Here is a 19,000-nt window from a genome sequence, read left to right as displayed (position 1 = left end):
CCGGGCTGCTCCCGCCAGACCTTAGGTAGAACTCCTATCCTCTCACTCTCTCCACCCTCACCCCTTGGAGTCATCTTACCCGCCACTGGGAATGATCTGGTCTTAGGGTGGAAAGTCCGTGAGTCCCTGGAAGAGGTGGTCAAGTTCTCTGTAGCCAAGTACCTCTCAACCAGATCCACAAGTTTATCTGCATTTTCTGGGTCTCCATGGCTTACCCATTTTTGGATGACAGTAGGAAGAGCTCTCAGGAAACGATCCATAACCACACGTTCCACAATGTTTGGTGCGGTCAAAATCTCTGGCTGCAGCCACTTCCTGCTCAGGTGAATGAGATCATACATTTGAGATCTGGGGGGTTTTCCAACCTGAAAAGTCCAATTATGCACACGCTGAGCCCGGACGGCCAGGGTGACACCCAGCCATGCCAATATTTCTGTTTTTAGTACCACATAGTCTTTTGCTTGGTCGGGCTCTAGGTCATAATAAGCTTTCTGCGATTCCCCAGTTAACAGAGGGGCCACCAGTCCAGCCCATTGCTCCTTAGGCCACTTTTCCCTTTCAGCAGTCCTTTCAAATGTGGTCAAAAACACCTCCGGATCATCCTCTCCAGTCATTTTTGTCAGTAAACGGCTCACACCAAAGGATGCGGTATTATTGTAACCACTTGCTTCATTGGTCTGCGGACGTTGCTGTATCAATGTCTCTATTTGCTGTTGAAAACTCTGCTCTTGCTTCTGCAACAGGTCTATGAAGCGGGCTTCAGATTGCTGCTGGGCTTGTTGCTGAGCTTCCAAACTCTGCAGGTGAGCGTTCTGCTGAGCTTCCAGACTCTGCTGGTGAGCCTTCTGCTGAGCTTCCAGGCTCTGCTGCAAAGTTGCATTTGTCTGCTGCTGGGCTGAAAGGCTCTGTTGTTGAGCTGCAAGGCTCCTTTGTAAACCCGCATCTGTTTGCTGCTGATTTGCATTTGCTAGAGCCAGCTGTCTCAGTATCTCCTCCATGCTGGCCTTAAAAAAAAATAAAAAAAATAAAACTGCCAAAATTCTCCACCAACTGTGAGGGGTAAGCTCGGCAGCGGGTGTGTGTGACCCCCTGGATGGGTTCACAACACAAAATCAGGCACAGCAGACAGCGTTGTAGGTGCAAAAAAAAACCAGAAGATGCGGTTTATTTATGCTACATGCAGTGAAACATATAACAGCCAAATAAAAATAAAACATGAAAATAAATCCTGGTCAGCTTGACCTCTAATTACACACTTAGATTCCCTGTCTAACAACTGAGTGCAGCCTTGTGCTACACCAGTCCCTGTCTCTGTTGTAGAGGTTTGCCACACAGGCGTTAACTCACCGCACAGAACAGGTGTCACACTCCCCAGTCTATACAACACAAAACTGGTTCCAGGATGGAGCATCTCCCTAAGCATGCTGGGGTTTTTTGTAGAGGCCTTAATGAGCCCATTTACTTCAGCTGGGCTCATTAACTCTTCCCCTCTAGTTGTACAAGTCTGCATAAAGCCTGAATCTAGGGCACACATATTTCCCATCCTGGATACAACCAGCATACACACGGTCATACAAAAGTTTGCTGAACTTTCGACTGTCAAGAATGCGGTGACGTACAACACTACGACGAGCTGAGAAAATTAAGTTCAATGCTTCCAAGCATGCTCTCATTGGTCTTTTGCTGGCCGAATTTCCGATCGCGGCATAAGTTTACATAACCTGTGATGTGATTCACGTTGGGTTTAGATTGGGGAACAATGTTTTATTCCTAAAATATTTTTAAAAAGGGCTTTGTCATAGTGTCTCTGTATGTTCATTTATTTTACCATTTTTTTTATAAATGAGAAACAAAGAGTAATCAATGATTCACATCGGGACAGATATCTGGGGGCTTATTTATAAGGGGGCTACCCTTTTCCCAACGTATCCTCACATCCAGTATTCAAGTATAATGGCTTGAGGCTCTTTGTCCCCATTAACAAGGGGACAGTGTGCCTTGCCAATGATGTTGCTCCTGGCAAGGAACCCTCCTAAAGTTGGGGACATGTGACCTGGTATGGATTGGGGGGGGTATGAACACTCACTGGCCTCCTTTTTTAGGTGCCACTGATATCCAGCACTGATGGGCATTGATAGGCGGCACTGATGGACACTAATGGGTGGCACTGGTGGACACTGAAAGGCTGCACTGATTGGTACTTATTGGTGGTACTGATAGGCAGCACTGCTGGGAACTGATGGGCACTGATAGGTGGCACTGATGGGCACTGTTGGGCATTGATACATGGCACTGATGGGCACTGATGGCATTGATAGGCATCACTGATGGCACTGGCAGGCATTGGGGATGGGCAATGATTGACAGCTTCCTGGGCAGTGGGCACTGATTGGCATTTTCCTGGTGGTCTAGGGTGGCATACCTGGTGGTCCAGTGTGGTGGCCATTCCTGTTGGTCCTGGCGGCATCCTGGTGGTCCTGGGTGGGCATCCAAGGGGCAGGCTGCACTGATAAACAATCAGCACAGACCCTCCTGTCAGAAGAGCAGCCAATAGGCTCTCCTTTACTCGTGTCTGTCAGGCACGAGTGAGGAAAAGGTGATCAATAGCTCTTCCCGATTATATCATGATCAGTCATGATTGGACACGGCTGATCACGTAGTAAAGAGCCTCTGTCAGAGATCGGTGTAGCAGTATGTTAGACTGAAACACCGCACCACTGATTGCCGCAATGCGTGCCCCCATGGGCACACAAGAGTGGCCATTCTGGGCTCCGCCATATGACGTCCACCCAGAACAGGAGCTGCACCACCCCGCCGACAGTGGGGCAGGCAACAAGTAGTTAATAATAAAAGTAAATAGAACAAAAATTGTCTAAACATAGCCAACGTTCGTTATCCGGAACGGATAGTCAGACAAGCCAGAAAGTCAGGAAGCCAGAGATCAGTGTAATGGAACAGCAAGCAGGATCTGAAGCTAGAAGGAATGTCAGCCAAGCAAGTCTTTAACAGGAATGCAGGAGATTTCTGTGATGTTGACCAAGGCAAAAGCAGAGATCATCTGGGCTGGATGGCTTAAGTAGGCAGGACTGACAAGTCCAGCTCAGAGGAAGGAAGGGCTGAGCCCAGCCTTGACAATGGGTCAATTTCAAGAGACAGTAAAGGAATTTTGCCAGTGTTTGTCAGAGTGCAAATAGAGGGCGTTTGAGAGTCAAATAGGCTGTTTAATAATAAGCAAGTGTGGGAGGAAAGGATTTCCTTCTGGATTTTGGATATCATATAACTGTGGGGAGGTTCATGTTTCAGTAGTAGAGTTCTGTTTTACAGGTCCTTCTGTAGGATGACTTCCCCACACAGGCTTCAGTTAACATGCCTATAATTGATATTACATTTATTGCTTTCAAGGGGGGTGGAAAGTATTGGGGAGAGAGGTTGAGTGTTGGAGGAAATGTCTGTTTTGCTACACTGTAAACTACGAAATGTGTGAATAAAAAAAGAAACTTAAAAAAAATAAAAATGAAGTGTTCTGTTTTGAGTATACTAAGTCAAGCAGGCCCAGAGTGGAAGATTAATAGAGAAATCCCTTACTTTCGGTTTAGAGGGAATGTGTAAGGCAATTAAATGAAATAATTTTGACTGATAGTGCCAACAGCACATTTAGGTTTCGTTTGTATTTTAAACTGTACCATGTTTAAACCTTAGTCTAACATACTTAACCAATAAGAAACAATAAGCATGAACACAACTAGATAAAGAGTTTTCCAGAGGGAACCAGAGAGAGCATTCTATGTATAGCTTATCTGGTGATTTATTGTTAGTATTGTGTTTAGGTGTTTATTGATATAGATATGAGAGGGGTTGGCCTGAGGGGTGATTGAGCCATAAATAAGGATGATTGTAGTGAATCACCATGCATCTATTAGTTCCCCTGGGATCCTCATCAGTTTGGAATACATTAAACCAGAGCATGCCATTAGGTTAAAGGCAATAGATGTGATAAATCAGGGAAGGGGTGTACAACTTTATGTTATCTGTTAAATGTGAGTGTAGAATAGTAAAATGTAAATGTAGTGTAAACTCTACATACTCACTCACAGGGGCGTTTCTTAATGAATAGCAAAGTCTTTGTGTAATATGTGAATCAGTAAAGTCTGTCTTCCTTCAAGGCATTTCAAACATACTTTCAGGAGTAGAAATTGAAGAATCCTTCGTTCATCCAATAGTTCGTTTATTGTTCAGAAAGACAAGCAAAGACAAGATTGACATCTGGTAACATATGGCATGGTGATGGCCTCAGAAGGAGGAAAGGGTCTTCTGATCTACATTCTCCAAAGTGTAGAATCCTTTCTCTTCCCACCAATCCTCCCTTTCCTATAACCCTAGTCCATTCTTATACTGTTTCAAGATGTTTTGTCAGCATATCCTAATAACACCCACATTTGCATATATACCCAATATGGTTCAGTCTATAGATAAGTAGCATAACTCCACCCATTGTTCTGACATAGTAACTCAAAAATATAAATACCTCTCAGCAAAACCACTCCTATCTAAACTCTGTGTTGTTCTGTGACCTTCAGAAACCATCACTTACCACCAAACATATAACTTACATATATTTTCAGAAACTTTTATCTTTTAAGATATTAATTACCTCAAAAACTTCTAACATTCCCCCTCAATGCACTATATTCAACAAATAATAAGTGCATTCATCTTAAATAATAAATGTCTCTGATTCTCTTTTTTCCAATACAAACAATACAATAAACATTAATACAATACTCATTAATACATTTTAGTGAGTCAGAATTTGTACATAAACATTTTCAAAAATTCTGAGATGTTTCTATGAAAAATATTTAAATATTTCATTCCATTGAGAACGTATAAACTATTATATTTAATTTTAATTAATTCTCCATCTAAATCATGTAATATTAAATATTTTCTTCTTTCAACTTTATAAATGTATTTAACTTCTTGTGAAACTCTTATAACTTTAACCATATCATATAAATATTTTATGGATAATCTATGATCTTACTTTAAAAATGATCTTCTTTTCAAGTATATTGTTCCAATATATGACACACTCTCTATGTGTATTCTTATCTGTGAAACCACTGACCTACTGACCTTTAGTCATAAACTCTGGTCATAAAGAACAACTGGTACCAAAATGACATTCACACAACTTGAATATTAGCTAAATCACTCACACTTCACTTATGGCCCTTTCATACACATTTTGAATCAGTTTCTCCAGATGTACCACAGCTAATCACTGGATCAGATAAACCAGAAGTCATTTTCCGACTAAAAATACTTGTCATAATTTTTCATCTTTTTTTCATTTCTTCCTTAATCAATTTATAAAATTGTTTCATTCTAACCCTAATACAGATTTGAAATAAAATAAATAAAAACTTTCCCATTGTTTGATTGTCATATTTTATATATTCTATCATTCTATTTATTTTTCAATTTATTTATCCATCTATCCATGACCAGCAAGCAACTTTTTTTTTTTTTTAAACATTCCAAAATTATTTAAATTCAACAATAACTTTGTTTAGACACATTGAATTCCTTTTCTTCATTTACTTCTAATTATACCTTTTTGTCTTTCCTATTATCTTATTACTATCATCATTATTCAGATAATTTATAAAAAAAAATCTTATGAGAAGCACATCCTAACTCCCTCTCACATAATGATCGACCGATCAATATGTCGCTTTTGATGCAAGTTCACCAAAAAATGATAGTCCTAGATAACATAATTAAAAAATAATAATTTTTGAAAAAACAAGAAATAGTAACAAATAGAAATTTTGTTGTGCTTGATTGCATTGTCATGGAAGAATTAAAAAAAAAAAAAAAAAAAAAAGTTTTCTTTAAATTTAGAAACAAAAGACGTGTCTATAAAAGAAAATGAAAACAAGTATCAAATTCTTTTAAAAGTTATGTTTTCCTAAATAATTTTCATTAATCAAAGTAAACCATTTTAGAATGATAATCCTTTCTGTGTTTACCCATTTTATTCTTATTTTTACCAATTATTTTTATTTTTACCAATTATTTTTGAAACAAAAAACTATAATCCCAACGTACCTTAAAAATAACAAAATAATCTTCCCAATTTATATCCCAGTTGACATTTCTGTTGACACCCTTGGTACCTTCAGATCTAGAATTATTAACCATAACTTTAGCTACTGGAATACATTTCTAAACATACTCATTAGAAGTAAAAATCTCATTCAAGACATCATTTCTATTTAAATTTAGCAAAGGCCTAGCCATGTTTTGTGAACAAACTTCTGAAATACCTATACCTGTTGTTTGCAAAATTTGCAACCACACTACTTTCTATACAACAGATAATATAAAAAAACTAAGTATGCTAATCTCAAAAGACTGTCATTAACTCAAAAAATTAACAAACCCTATGTTTAGAAAATAATAAAGTTTTTAAACTAAAACTATAGCAGGTAAATACGTCACCCAATATATACCTTTATCATCTTAACCAATACTATTCATACGTTCTACAATACCTGAGTACTTAAGATGATAAGAAACAAAAACTTTACTAAACCTAAAATAGCATACATGTCCTTCACTACCTGTCCTATAAAATTTTAAATCATTAACTGATTCCATGGTTTGAAAACCAACCCCAATGGAATATGACATAAGTTCACAACAACTTAGCTTTTATAAAAAATATTATTTTTTCTAGAATTACCTCAATTAATTTATCAAAAAGAAACATTAACTAAAAAAAACAATATTCTTGTAATCCTCCTGTAGCAAATGAAAAAACTAATATAATCAATCTATATATGTTTGCCAAATCCCTCAATACTTTGTAGCATCAGGTTAGGCCTCTTTCACTTTAGATAATTCTATAAACAAATAAAACAATGTTCAGAAGTTTGATGACAAAGTGTTCTAAAATGAGTAGTTCAGAATTTTTATAAGTTAAAACAAACATCAATCAATCAGTCAGGTACCTGGATATGCAAAAATAAATATTTTCATTTAAAAATAACTCTATCAATTATTGTTGGAATACAATTATTTTTACAATAAATTTTATCTCCTTTATCAGTCTGTACTGATTCTAACTAACACAACATGTCATAGTCCCTCTCTTTATCCTATGACTAATATTAAATCTTCTAAAAGAATAATCTTGCCAGATTACTGTTTTTTCCTCTACACTGACAATTTATTTTAATTTTGTATAAGAACATTGATTTAGGTTGGGCTTTCCTAAATATTCTGTTTCTGAAAGAAATTTGATCATGTTGAAGTTTCTTTACAGAACCCAGCATTCTCCTCATACAGTATGATTGAATGAACCACACCTGCTCTGTCACTGACTGCTAAACCAACACATGACAGTCTTAAATTCAGCTTTCAATGCGTCCACTAAAAGTTGAAAAAGTGACATTCTCATGATTTATTTACACAACTGTGGCTCTGTCCCTCACACTACAACTGATCTTTTTAACATCCAATTGCCATTAGACAAAGCTGTGTGTATTGACACCTCCTGTTTTCCTTGAAATAACACCTTTAGTGTAACATAAGATGTTTTTCAAAACAAATGGTGCTAAACCCACAATGTCTCAGATCTGTAGCATTGGACAATGCACCCCTAACACATTTATTTATAAATACAAATGAAATCTTCTCATCATCCACATACACTTAAATGTAAAATGACTGAGAGAGATTTCTATATTTACCAAAAATACTAAATTTATAAGGGCTTTCTTCAGATTTTCAAATGTTAGTATATAAGTTATCTTTTGTTATAAAAAATATATTTGCCCTACAGTAAGCCTATATAATTCATTAAAATTTACTCAGACAGATACTTTGTCTGCAAAAATCTCAATGAACTCTCGAAAAAAGTTATTAAGGCCTAAAAAATCTTATTTTTCAAAACAATTTCTTTTAGTAACTAATAATACCTTTTAAATATATATTTTCCTCATCGATTAACGTATCTGTAAAATTTAACACAAAAATGTATTGTGCTTTGATCCATAAAAGTGAAAAATGTCATGGCATGACTGACCAGTCTGTAACTTGATCTGCATCTCTCTGTTGGTAATACACTCCTCACATGTCACATACTCTTCAGAGAATGATCTGTTACTGACAGTCTTGGCTACCATGCTTTGTACACCCTACACTGTACAATTCGGTAACAATCTTGTTTCTCGTTTTTTAAAATGTTTAACCTTTTTAACACTTTTTAAACATATTTTGTTTGTACATCTACGAAAAATCATGTACACTATGTTATATGACTTTACTGATTATAATAATGACAAAAAATTGTTTAGAAGACAATCTTGTGAAACTCACAGATTGGATCCTTCCCATGACCTGCGATTGACCATTTCCCCGAGAAAACTCCTCCCGCAACCAAAGTTCTTACTTTTACCAGAACTACTCATTTACAAGAACTTTTAACAATAGTTATTTTTTTACAATTTTTTAGATTGAACAAAAACTTTCATATTTTAATATTTTCTCTGGGTAACCTTAAGTAAATTAGAACAATTTACTACTTTTAATTTAATAACCAAATCCAAGTTTGGATTTTTTGTAAAAATTGTTCAATCCTTAACTTATTATTTCCTAAAACCAAATCTGTAGAATTTTTGTAAAACACTAAACATCATGTTTTTTTCCATTATCTCAATTTCATACAGTTCTTTCCACAATCCTAATCAATATTTTTTCTCTGAAAACTTTGTTCAGAGCTTAAATATTCATAAAACATATACATGCAGCATTAAACTTAATTTTCTTCTTAATGAACTTCTTTACACTCTGGCATAAATTAATTAATTACCTTACTACTGCATGTATTCCTATATTCCATACATATGAAATATATACATTTCCCGATCGTACTGAGACTTACTTCTGAGCCTAGAGATGTTAACCATTGCCATATTGCCCTTTTATATTAACAAACACACTCACCCCTTGTTAGTATGATAGTCCTGTGTGTACTTAAAATAAAACAAGAGATGAATAATGTCCTTTTAACTTTGTTGTCCGTTGCTTTATCTTCATTTTTCCGTTCAATTCTTGTAGCTCTTTGCCTTTTTTATGAATTGTGTGCTGTAGTGTGCTGTAGTGTCTTGCCTGTTGATCTATTCTTTGCCTTTGTGCTTGGACCTTCCATCTTCAAACATCAAAATCCGACTTCCATATTAGCTCACCCAAAGTGTACATTTGCTTCTGTACCTACAATGGTGACTTTTTCAAATAACGTGAAGTTTTTGTTCCTATTTCAACACTTTTTTCTTCTTGGGTAACAACCCAATATTTTCTTATGTGAGACTCTCTCACCTTCTTAGGAACTAACCTTGGCAGATATCTTCATGTACGTAACTAAATTACGTCTTCACAAAGTCCTGGATTTTCCAAAAATAACTTGAAGTATACTGTCCAACTGGCCTTGTCAATCAACTTCGTAGGCTGTATCTTTTTTTTATTTTCTGCGTACAGAGAGTTGAGAAAACAAAGAGAAAAAACTCACCCTCCACTGTTTTTCTTCTGGACCGTTTGTCCACATCTGACGCAAACCCCTCCTTCTAGGTTCTTTGATCATTTGTTCCCAAAACTTGAAATTTGTGTGCACATTCCCCTTTTTCAAGGAGTAGGGAAAATTGATCATTGTGGCTGGCACGACAATGTTAAATGTGAGTGTAGAATAGTAAAATGTAAATGTAGTGTAAACTCTACATACTCACTCACAGGGGCGTTTCTTAATGAATAGCAAAGTCTTTGTGTAATATGTGAATCAGTAAAGTCTGTCTTCCTTCAAGGCATTTCAAACGTACTTTCAGGAGTAGAAATTGAAGAATCCTTCGTTCATCCAATAGTGCGTTTATTGTTCAGAAAGACAAGCAAAGACAAGATTGACATCTGGTAACATATGGCATGGTGATGGCCTCAGAAGGAGGAAAGGGTCTTCTGATCTACATTCTCCAAAGTGTAGAATCCTTTCTCTTCCCACCAATCCTCCCTTTCCTATAACCCTAGTCCATTCTTATACTGTTTCAAGATGTTTTGTCAGCATATCCTAATAACACCCACATTTGCATATATACCCAATATGGTTCAGTCTATAGATAAGTAGCATAACTCCACCCATTGTTCTGACATAGTAACTCAAAAATAGAAATACCTACTCAGCAAAACCACTCCTATCTAAACTCTGTGTTGTTCTGTGACCTTCAGAAACCATCACTTACCACCAAACATATAACTTACGTATATTTTCAGAAACTTTTATCTTTTAAGATATTAATTACCTCAAAAACTTCTAACATTATCTTATGCATTTTTCTGGTTGGTTGTCATTCTGGAAGGCAAGTGGCATACTTACAGGTGATGTAGCTTTATAGAGTGGGTGAAAAAAAATGAAGGTGGAGATGAGGGAAGAAGGTAGAATTAATTGATTGAGGAAATGGGTAAGTAAGGAAAGAGGAGAGAGGAATATAGGGGTGGGGGGAGCTGGAAGTGAGCATTGGGGAGTAGAAAGCCTCATACGATGGATCACAAACATCTGTAAAATATGTAGTTCACAATTAGCAGTCCTTTTTAGGATCCTTTGATTCTGAGGAAACATGGAGATGATGGCAGGTTGAAGGTTTTGGGTGTTCAGTTTGAGCATCTCAGATATGAATGGCCATGTTGAGGTAGTTTGAAGGCATAGAGTCTCAGATTCCATGAGGTTGGGTGTATTTCAGGGGGTAATATGAATAGTTTGGCTCTTATCAGGGGTCAAGATCACTCAACAGTTTTGATTAGTTCAAAGAGGAGAGGTTGAGAGGTATTGCTACTTGTGTAAAGGTTTGTGAAGTGTCTTTGTGGGAAATGTGGAACAAAGCAGGTATCAGTTGAGGTAAAGTTCTCGGGATAGGTGAAATTGGTCTGATAGCCATCTGACCAGTGAGCATCTTTAAGTTTTAGGATGGCATGTGGTGAAGAGTTTTCCAGCTTATTAGGGGCTTGTTGATATGTTTGGAAGTTCCAATCTTTCAAGGGCTTGGGGTATGCTCATAGAGTAAGGGAACATTTGAGTAAATCTTGGGTAGCACTTAGGTGAGGTACACTTGGATAACAGGGGGTGAGAGATAAAAGGATGATAGAAAGATAACCAGAGAACAAGGTGTACAGACCTTAACCAGTGGCATGCAGAGCGTCGAGCCCTACGGTGAGCCAGAGAGGCTGTGGGGATGTCGTTCCTCGGAGTGTCCTGGGCAGCTGGTGGCGGCTAATACGGGGTGAGAGAGCGTCAGCACACAGGGCCGCCATGATATCTTCCATGGAGGTGGCACATCTCACTGGTGATATGCGGAAGTTGCTGTGCCAATCAGATAAATCAATCATCGGGATATTCAAGGCGTTGCAGAAGTGTTCAGGGGCTTTAGGAACTGTCAGGTTAGCTGAGCGGCCGTGAGTGTTTGAAGGAAGGCAGAAAGGGAATTTCGAGTGGTAGTTGATAGACCTTGAGCGTAGTAGGACCAAAAGAGGTCTCAGCTCTTTTTCTTGCATTGCAGGGTTATGTTTGATAGATCTTGATAGATGTTGACTTCAGTGCCCTGTTGTATCAAGTGGCCTCTGTGTGCTTTCCTGAGGATTTATTCTTTTTGAGGGAAACTGACCAGACAGCAAACCACATCTCTTGTCCTGGCCTCGTGGCCTAAGTGCTCTGTGGATGCATTTCGCTTCTATTGAGGCATCTGGTGGCCTCCCAAGAAGGTAGTTAAAAAGGGCTACTGTAGCTTGGGCAAGATGGTTGAGCTCTATAATCTCTGGGGAACCTCTCACCCTTAAGTTATGGTGGGCTGTTGTTCTCCCTACCTCCCCCACTCTAGAGTTCGTGGCACATATGTCGGCTTGTAGACCTGAGATAGCTGCAGACAGGGTATTCTTAAAGTGGAGTTCCATCCCCAAAAAAATAAAAAATCATTAATGTGCATGAAAAAATAAAACAAAAACATTTGGAGAATTATAATTTTTTTTTTACTCACCTCTTTAATGCCTGTTGCTATGGGGTCCCTCGTAATCTGCCTCCTTCAGCGACTGGGCTCCTGACGTCACTTCCCACGGCGCAGGAAGGGAGATCAGTTCTCCCCACTCCCTCTAGGCAATCATCTGGGACACATGACAGGTCCCAGATGATTGCAAGGCCAGTCACGGAGCGTGGCGTGGCTTGCGCATGTGCAGTGGGTGCCCGGCTGTTAAGCCACAGCCGGGTGCCCACAGTTAAAATGCCGGCAGCGCCGGGCTTCGATCCCCCACATCAGTGGACCCTGGGACAGGTAAGTGTCTGATTATTAAAAGTCAGCAGCTGCAGTATTTTGGCTGCTAACTTTTATTTTTTTTTATTTTTTTTGTGGGAACTCCGCTTTAATGGTGGCAACAATCTTGTGCAGATTGTTAAGGCTTGGGGCTGATATCGCTCATGTGCTCAAAGAAGCAATGCTCCTTTCCTGTGAGTGGAGAGGGCTCCTACTAGGAGAGCGGGACATGGCATCCCTCTGTAGCTGCGTGCAGAGTAACTCTGGTATATTCCAGCTTAGCTGGGTTCCCTGATCTTTGGGTGATCAGGACCATTTAGCTGAGGCGCTGTTGTGTGTTCTTACCATTTTTTGTTGGAGTTTACCTCTGGTGGAAGAAATGCTGGACCTCGATGTGTCAGAGCTCAAAGATAAGGTAGCCACCTCAGACCAGGACCAGACCATGCCCACTGCCTTTACAAGCACATGAACTTTAATAGCATCCCAATCTTAATCCGTAGGGTTCAATATTGAGCTGGCCAACCCTTGTGTCCGTTTATACTCACCTATAAGGTTTGGGCAAATGGTTCGGACCAAGCATGAGTTTGGCCCGAACATTGGCTGTTCACAAATTCTCCGAACAACGGAATTAAAAGGCCGTTTGACTGCTTGTTCGGCCCGCTGAATGACCAGAATCTGTGTATCCGTGGAGAGTGTCTGTGTTGGGAATACTCAAATTAAAATGCACCAAACACCACTTTCCATTGATTAAAATCCATCCACATACACATTTAAACATCTTTATTACATTTTGTTAGTAAGCACCCCCCCCCACTCCCCCATCATGTCTGGGATCAAAGCAAGGAGAGGCAGATGACCCATTGCACTGTAAGGGGGCCAGCAGCGTATGTGTCTACAGGTAAAGGTGGACATGGTCAGTCCTCAGGCAGGGCATTATTTCCTCTGTTTAGTGATATTGTCCATGCTATCCAGCCACAGCATGCAGAGGAGGTGGTGGACTGGCATACTAAACCGTCCTCATCTTCCTCATCCTCCTTTCACCAAGCAGAGACTAGTGCACAGTCCCCTTCAGCTGCCAGAGTGAAAAAAATTGCCTCCTTGTCCATATTGTCCTGCCATAGCCCCAGCATCAGGCAGGGGTCAGCAGAGTTATTTGAACACAGTGTCAACCACTTGCTCCTCGACAATACACAGCCATTACTCAATTCTGATGCTGGTTCTGTGTCTGAGGTTGAGGTTGAGGAAGGCAGGAACATGAGCCTACAGAGAGGGGAGAACACTGGTACAAAAAATGGCAGTCATGTTTCCCCAGCCACAGCATATTGCCAAGTTATCTCCAGTGGTAATGAGGATGGAAGAGATGGTGATGGTGATGAAGAGGTCACTGACTCGATTTGGATCCTGAATAGAGCAGAGGAGGAAAGTGAGGGTGAGGCACAACCCCAACAAAGCACCCATCATGGAAGAGTAGAGAGCAGCCACCCTATTCCATCACATTGTGAAGCTGTTATCTCCCGGCCCACTTCCCATAGCTCAGCTGTCTGGGCCTTTTTTGTAGATGTGCAGCCGATTGCACTTTTGCTATTTGCAAACTTTGTCTCAAGCGCATCAAGTGTGGCAAAAACACCAACCATTTGGGTGTGGTTCATGCCACCAGCTGGAGCCAGGAATTTTGGCATGTGATAATGGCACAAACCACCTGTCTGCCCTTAGACAGAGAAAGTTGACACATGTGCCATGCCTGGCACATGTCCTCAATTTGGTGACGCAGCATTACCAAAATAGGTACCCAGGGTTGAAGATCTACTAAAGCAGGCCAGAAGAGTGTGTAGCCATTTTAGGCGGTCATACACAGCCAGTGCTCGGTTGGCTGAAATTCAGCAGGAATTCCACCTGCCCATAAATCGTAAAACTGATTTGTGACATGCCCACAAGGTGGAACTGAACTTTGGAAATGCTGCAGTAGCTGCACATACAGCAGGGGGCCACCAATAAGCACCTGCGTGATTATGGCACAATGACAGGCTCAGGCCGGCTCCAATTTTTTTCCCCATGCCAATGGCTGCTCATAAAGAATGCATCCACTGTATTGTCACCGTTTGAGGAGGCCACAATTTGTAGGAAAAAAAGAACGTTAATTTTGTTTGGGTACAGCGTCTCAAGACCACGCAATGAAAGCAACACAGTGTCGTATCACAAAAAATGGTCTGGTCATTAAGGGGGAAAATCTTCCGGTCCTTAAGTGGTTAACAAGTTATTTCTCCCACACAACATAGGCATACTTAAAATTACATCCAACACACATTCTGCTATGTCTCCTGGGTATGGGGATACCGCATGTGAGACTTTTTCACTGCCTTGATGTATAGAAGGGCCCAAAATCCAAAGAGCATAAATTTAATTTCTTGACTACCTATCACATTTTTGGAGGCCCTTGTGCACCAGGAGATTAGAAACACCCACATAATTACCCCATTTTGGAAAGCAACTGCTCCATGAAATTTTTCTGAAAGGCATAATGAGTCTTTTGAAACAAACACAAACTTGTCAATTAAGGCCCCTTTCACATTGTCGGACCGTTCAGCTCCGCCTGTCAGTTTTGACGGCGGATGTGAACGGGAGCTCCATGCTGTTCTATGGAGCTACGGATGTCAGCGGTGACATGTCCGCTGACATCCGACCTGGTCCGAGCCACCAAAAGCAGATGGATGGCCCTACGTCCGGATCCGTCGATGGCGGATCGGGTCAGATCTGATGAAAACTGACATGCTGTCCATTTTCATCCGATCTCTCCATAGAAACCAGCAGCGCTCGACAAGCCCTTCCCCGCTCAGTGAGCAGAGAGGGACCTGCCATCCACCGGCTCAGCGGAGATCAACGGAGAGATCTCCCGCTGAGCTGGCAGACAGAGGCGGATTCCGTAGAAGCGGTTCCGCCTCATGGGAATGAGGCCTAATACAATTTTTCAAACACACAGCATAGGCATATTTTGCCTCGTACACATGATCAGATTTTCAAATCTTGGATGTGTGCTTGTTGTCGGAAAAGTCTGACCGTGTGTATGCTCCATCGAACATTTTCTTTTGGAATCTCCACCCACAAATGTTTGAGAGCAGGTTCCCAAATTTTCCTCCAACAAAACTTGTTGTCAAAATTTATGATCGTGTGTACACAAGTCCGTCGCATAAAAGTTCACGCATGCTCGGAATGAAGCAGAAGGAGCCGCTCTGGCTATTGAAGTTCCTTTTTCTTGGCTCGTCGTATGTCTTGTACATCACTGCGTTCTCACAATCAGAATTTTGGGCACATTTGTGTGACCGTGTGTATGCAAGGCAAGTTTGAGCCAACATCCTTAGGAAAAAAATCCACGGTTTTGTTGTTGGAAAATCCAATCCTGTGTACAGGGCATTAAAATTACACCCTGAAACACATTCTGCTACTCCTCCCGTGTATGAATCTAAAATGATCCAAGGAGCACTTTCAGGCTTTCTAGGGGCATAAACTAAACATCTAGTTTCCTTACTACCTCTGAGATTTTTGAAGGCCCTTGAGCACCAGCAAAGTCTTTTGAAGAGTTCATTTTTTGCCACATGATTTAGGAAGATGCAGAGTGTAGCATCACCCATACCAGTCCCCGTTTCCTGTAAGCCAAGCAAGTAGTCAGTTCATGCTGCAGGCAGTAAGCAAACAAAGTATTGGTTTAGGCAACGGGCAGAAATGTGGTCAATAAACAGGCCAGGGTCAGTACAGGCAGCAGGCAGAGACAACGCTGCATTGGTGTAGTGGTGATCAGGAACATTGTTGCTGGCTGCGCTGGTCTGGTGACACTGGGGTCTAGTATGGTAGCAATCAGGAACACTGCTGCTGACTAACATTAGTCAGGTGACACAGGGACTGGTGTGGCAAAAATCAGGAACACTATTGCTGGCTTACACAGGTTTGGGGACAGTGAAACTGGGGTTTGCGGTGACTAGGGACACTGTAACTGGTGTAGTGGTGTTTAGGGACCATATGACTGGTGTGGTGGGAATCAGTGACACTGTAACCGGTGTGGCGGTTATTACGGACAATATGACTGGTGTGACGGTGATCAGGAAAATTGTAACTGGCGTGGTGCTGTTTAGGGACAATATGATTGGTGTGGCGGTGATTAGAGACAAAATTACTGCCGTGGTGGTTTTCAGAGAAGCTTGTGTGGCAGTGATCATGGACACTGTAACTGGTGTGGCAGTGATCATGGACACTGTAACTGGTGTGGCTGTGATCAGGGACAATATGACACTGTGAACTGTGGGGGGTGGGTGCGCTTATTAAAACTGAAGAGTGAAATACTCTGCACTTAAACCGAACAACTTCCAGGTTTTAGTTTCAATATGTCTTTATTGAAAAGTTTTGTTGACACATCAAATCAAACAACAATCCAACGAGATACAATAAGGCAACGGTTGTCAATAGAAGGGGTAAAAGAAGATAAAGATGGGAGGAAAGGATAAGATGGAGGGGGGGAGCTGGTACAAGAAATATGAATTAAGACATTAAGCATATTGAATATACAGTGTCTACACATTCCGGAATATTGACGCCCACAGTAGGAGTTGAACCACACACACTCTGTGTTGTATTGCATTGGGAAATGTGTGGAATCCTATGGGTCGATAAGAAATTTAGGGGGGAGAGTTAATTTCTGTGCATAGTTGTAGTAAACAGTTGAGTGTTGAAGTCAGGGGTTCCACTGGCGAAAAAATGATCTTGTAGCATATAGGCTTTATCAAGGAAATACTCATATTGAGTGTGATCATTTAAAATGCCAGTAGAAATATCAGGTGAGGTAGGCATTTTCCATTTGCAGGTAATAACTAGATGGGTGGCAATAAAGATATGAGTGAGTATAGCTTGAAACTCAGAAGACCAGGATTCCACACCTATACCAAGTAAAGCTAGTTTAGTCATGTACAGTGTTAATACCAGTAACTTTGGAAATTTACAGAAAGATTTGAGACCAGAAACTCAAGATAACAGGGCAATGCCACACAATGTGAGGTAGGGATCCTGAGGATCTACATTGTCTCCAGCAAAGAGGAGATTGATTGGGAAATATTGTAGCAAGCTTGACTGGTGTACACGTTTCTGCAAGGATTCCCAGTGTGTAATACAGCGGGAAAATTTCAGGGGTAAGGATTAGACATTCATTTTTATCCGAATTAAAAAATGATAACGAACGCGTAGAATCCGAAAACCGAAAGATCGGACATAAACAAATGCTTTATTTTCATTTTCATTGCAACAGTTTGATATAGATAGGAGATTCCACATGATGCTGACAATAGCAATCTGTGTCCATCGAACCTGTGGTCGAATGTGCCTAACCTTAGCTCTATTATTTCAAGATTATTCTACATAGAGAGAAAAGATTTGATATTATAGAGACAATAGCAAAAATGGTCGAATGTGTCTAACCTTAGGTCTATTAGTCCAAGATTATTCGACATAGAGAGAAAAGATTTGACATGACGATTCGACAAAACAGTCACCGCGAGCGGACATTTATGGTCAAATTCTCTGCCTATAGGATACAGAAGAATTCTAATGTTGGTTGACTAGTAATAATAATTAATAAATATAATTATTACTAGTGTCATACAACAGTAGAATTCTACTATAGTTTGTAGGCGGAACATTTACCGGAAATGTACGATTGCGTCGTACAGTTTAGCTGATCCATCAAATCTTCTTAGAACATTCGACAGACACCATAAGCCTTCAATGACAGATTCAACCTTAATTATTTTGATATTTTGGAGGAATGCATTTTTTAACAAAACAAAATAAATAAAAAAGAATTTCGGGAGTAACTAAATAAATTTATTTTTAATACGAAAACTAAATTCTGAAACAAAATATTTCAGTGTGCACATGTCTAGTAAGGATTGGGCGTGTTGCCATTGCTTGAGGGTGGATGATGATTTTTCCCAAAACAGCATTATTGTTGGTTTATCCATAGCATTTGATGTGAACAACAGGTTATATGGGAGAAAACCCTTTATGGGTAGACGGAGGAGAGTTGAAGATTTCCAAGATTGAGTCCAAAGATAAAGAGTTGATGATCTGTATACTTTGCAGGGCATGTCAGATTTACAGGTATTTGAAGAACGTGGAACGTTGTATTGGGAAGGAAGAGCATAGATCCTGAAAGGAGCGAAGATGATTGGAGGAGTATAATTCTCCTACTGTAAGAATGCCTGTAGTTTCCCAGGAGGAGATCAATATCTCTGGAATGAGAAGTTCCATAGATTTCAACTGGATATAATTATGTAGCACCCTCTACCTAAAGGTGCTAGAGTAGTATTTCTATAGCTGCAGGTACATTTAGCCATGCCTGTGCTTAAGGCTAGGCCTGGTTGTTATGATTTGGGAGTGTTCAGTGTAGTGGGGGTGTGGCCACCTGTACTTTGGCTCAGAGATTACTTCTCTGCTTTCAGATGGATTGTTCTGGAAGAGAGGTGGGACCTGAGACCTGAGTGGCAGGCAGCTCATGTGAGGAGCTCTGACCAATTAACTTTTGGTATTGGCAGGGGGCAGGCCTCCCTTATAAGTTGGGGTCACATGCTTCCAGGGAGGAGTTCTGTGGAACAGAAAGACAGAATGGATTT

The sequence above is a fragment of the Lithobates pipiens genome, unplaced genomic scaffold (genome assembly GCF_037356315.1).
Source record: "Lithobates pipiens isolate NorthernLeopardFrog02 unplaced genomic scaffold, aLitPip1_a1.2 Scaffold_18, whole genome shotgun sequence".
Classification (NCBI taxonomy): Eukaryota; Metazoa; Chordata; class Amphibia; order Anura; family Ranidae; genus Lithobates; species Lithobates pipiens.
This window is presented reverse-complemented; position numbering follows the sequence as displayed.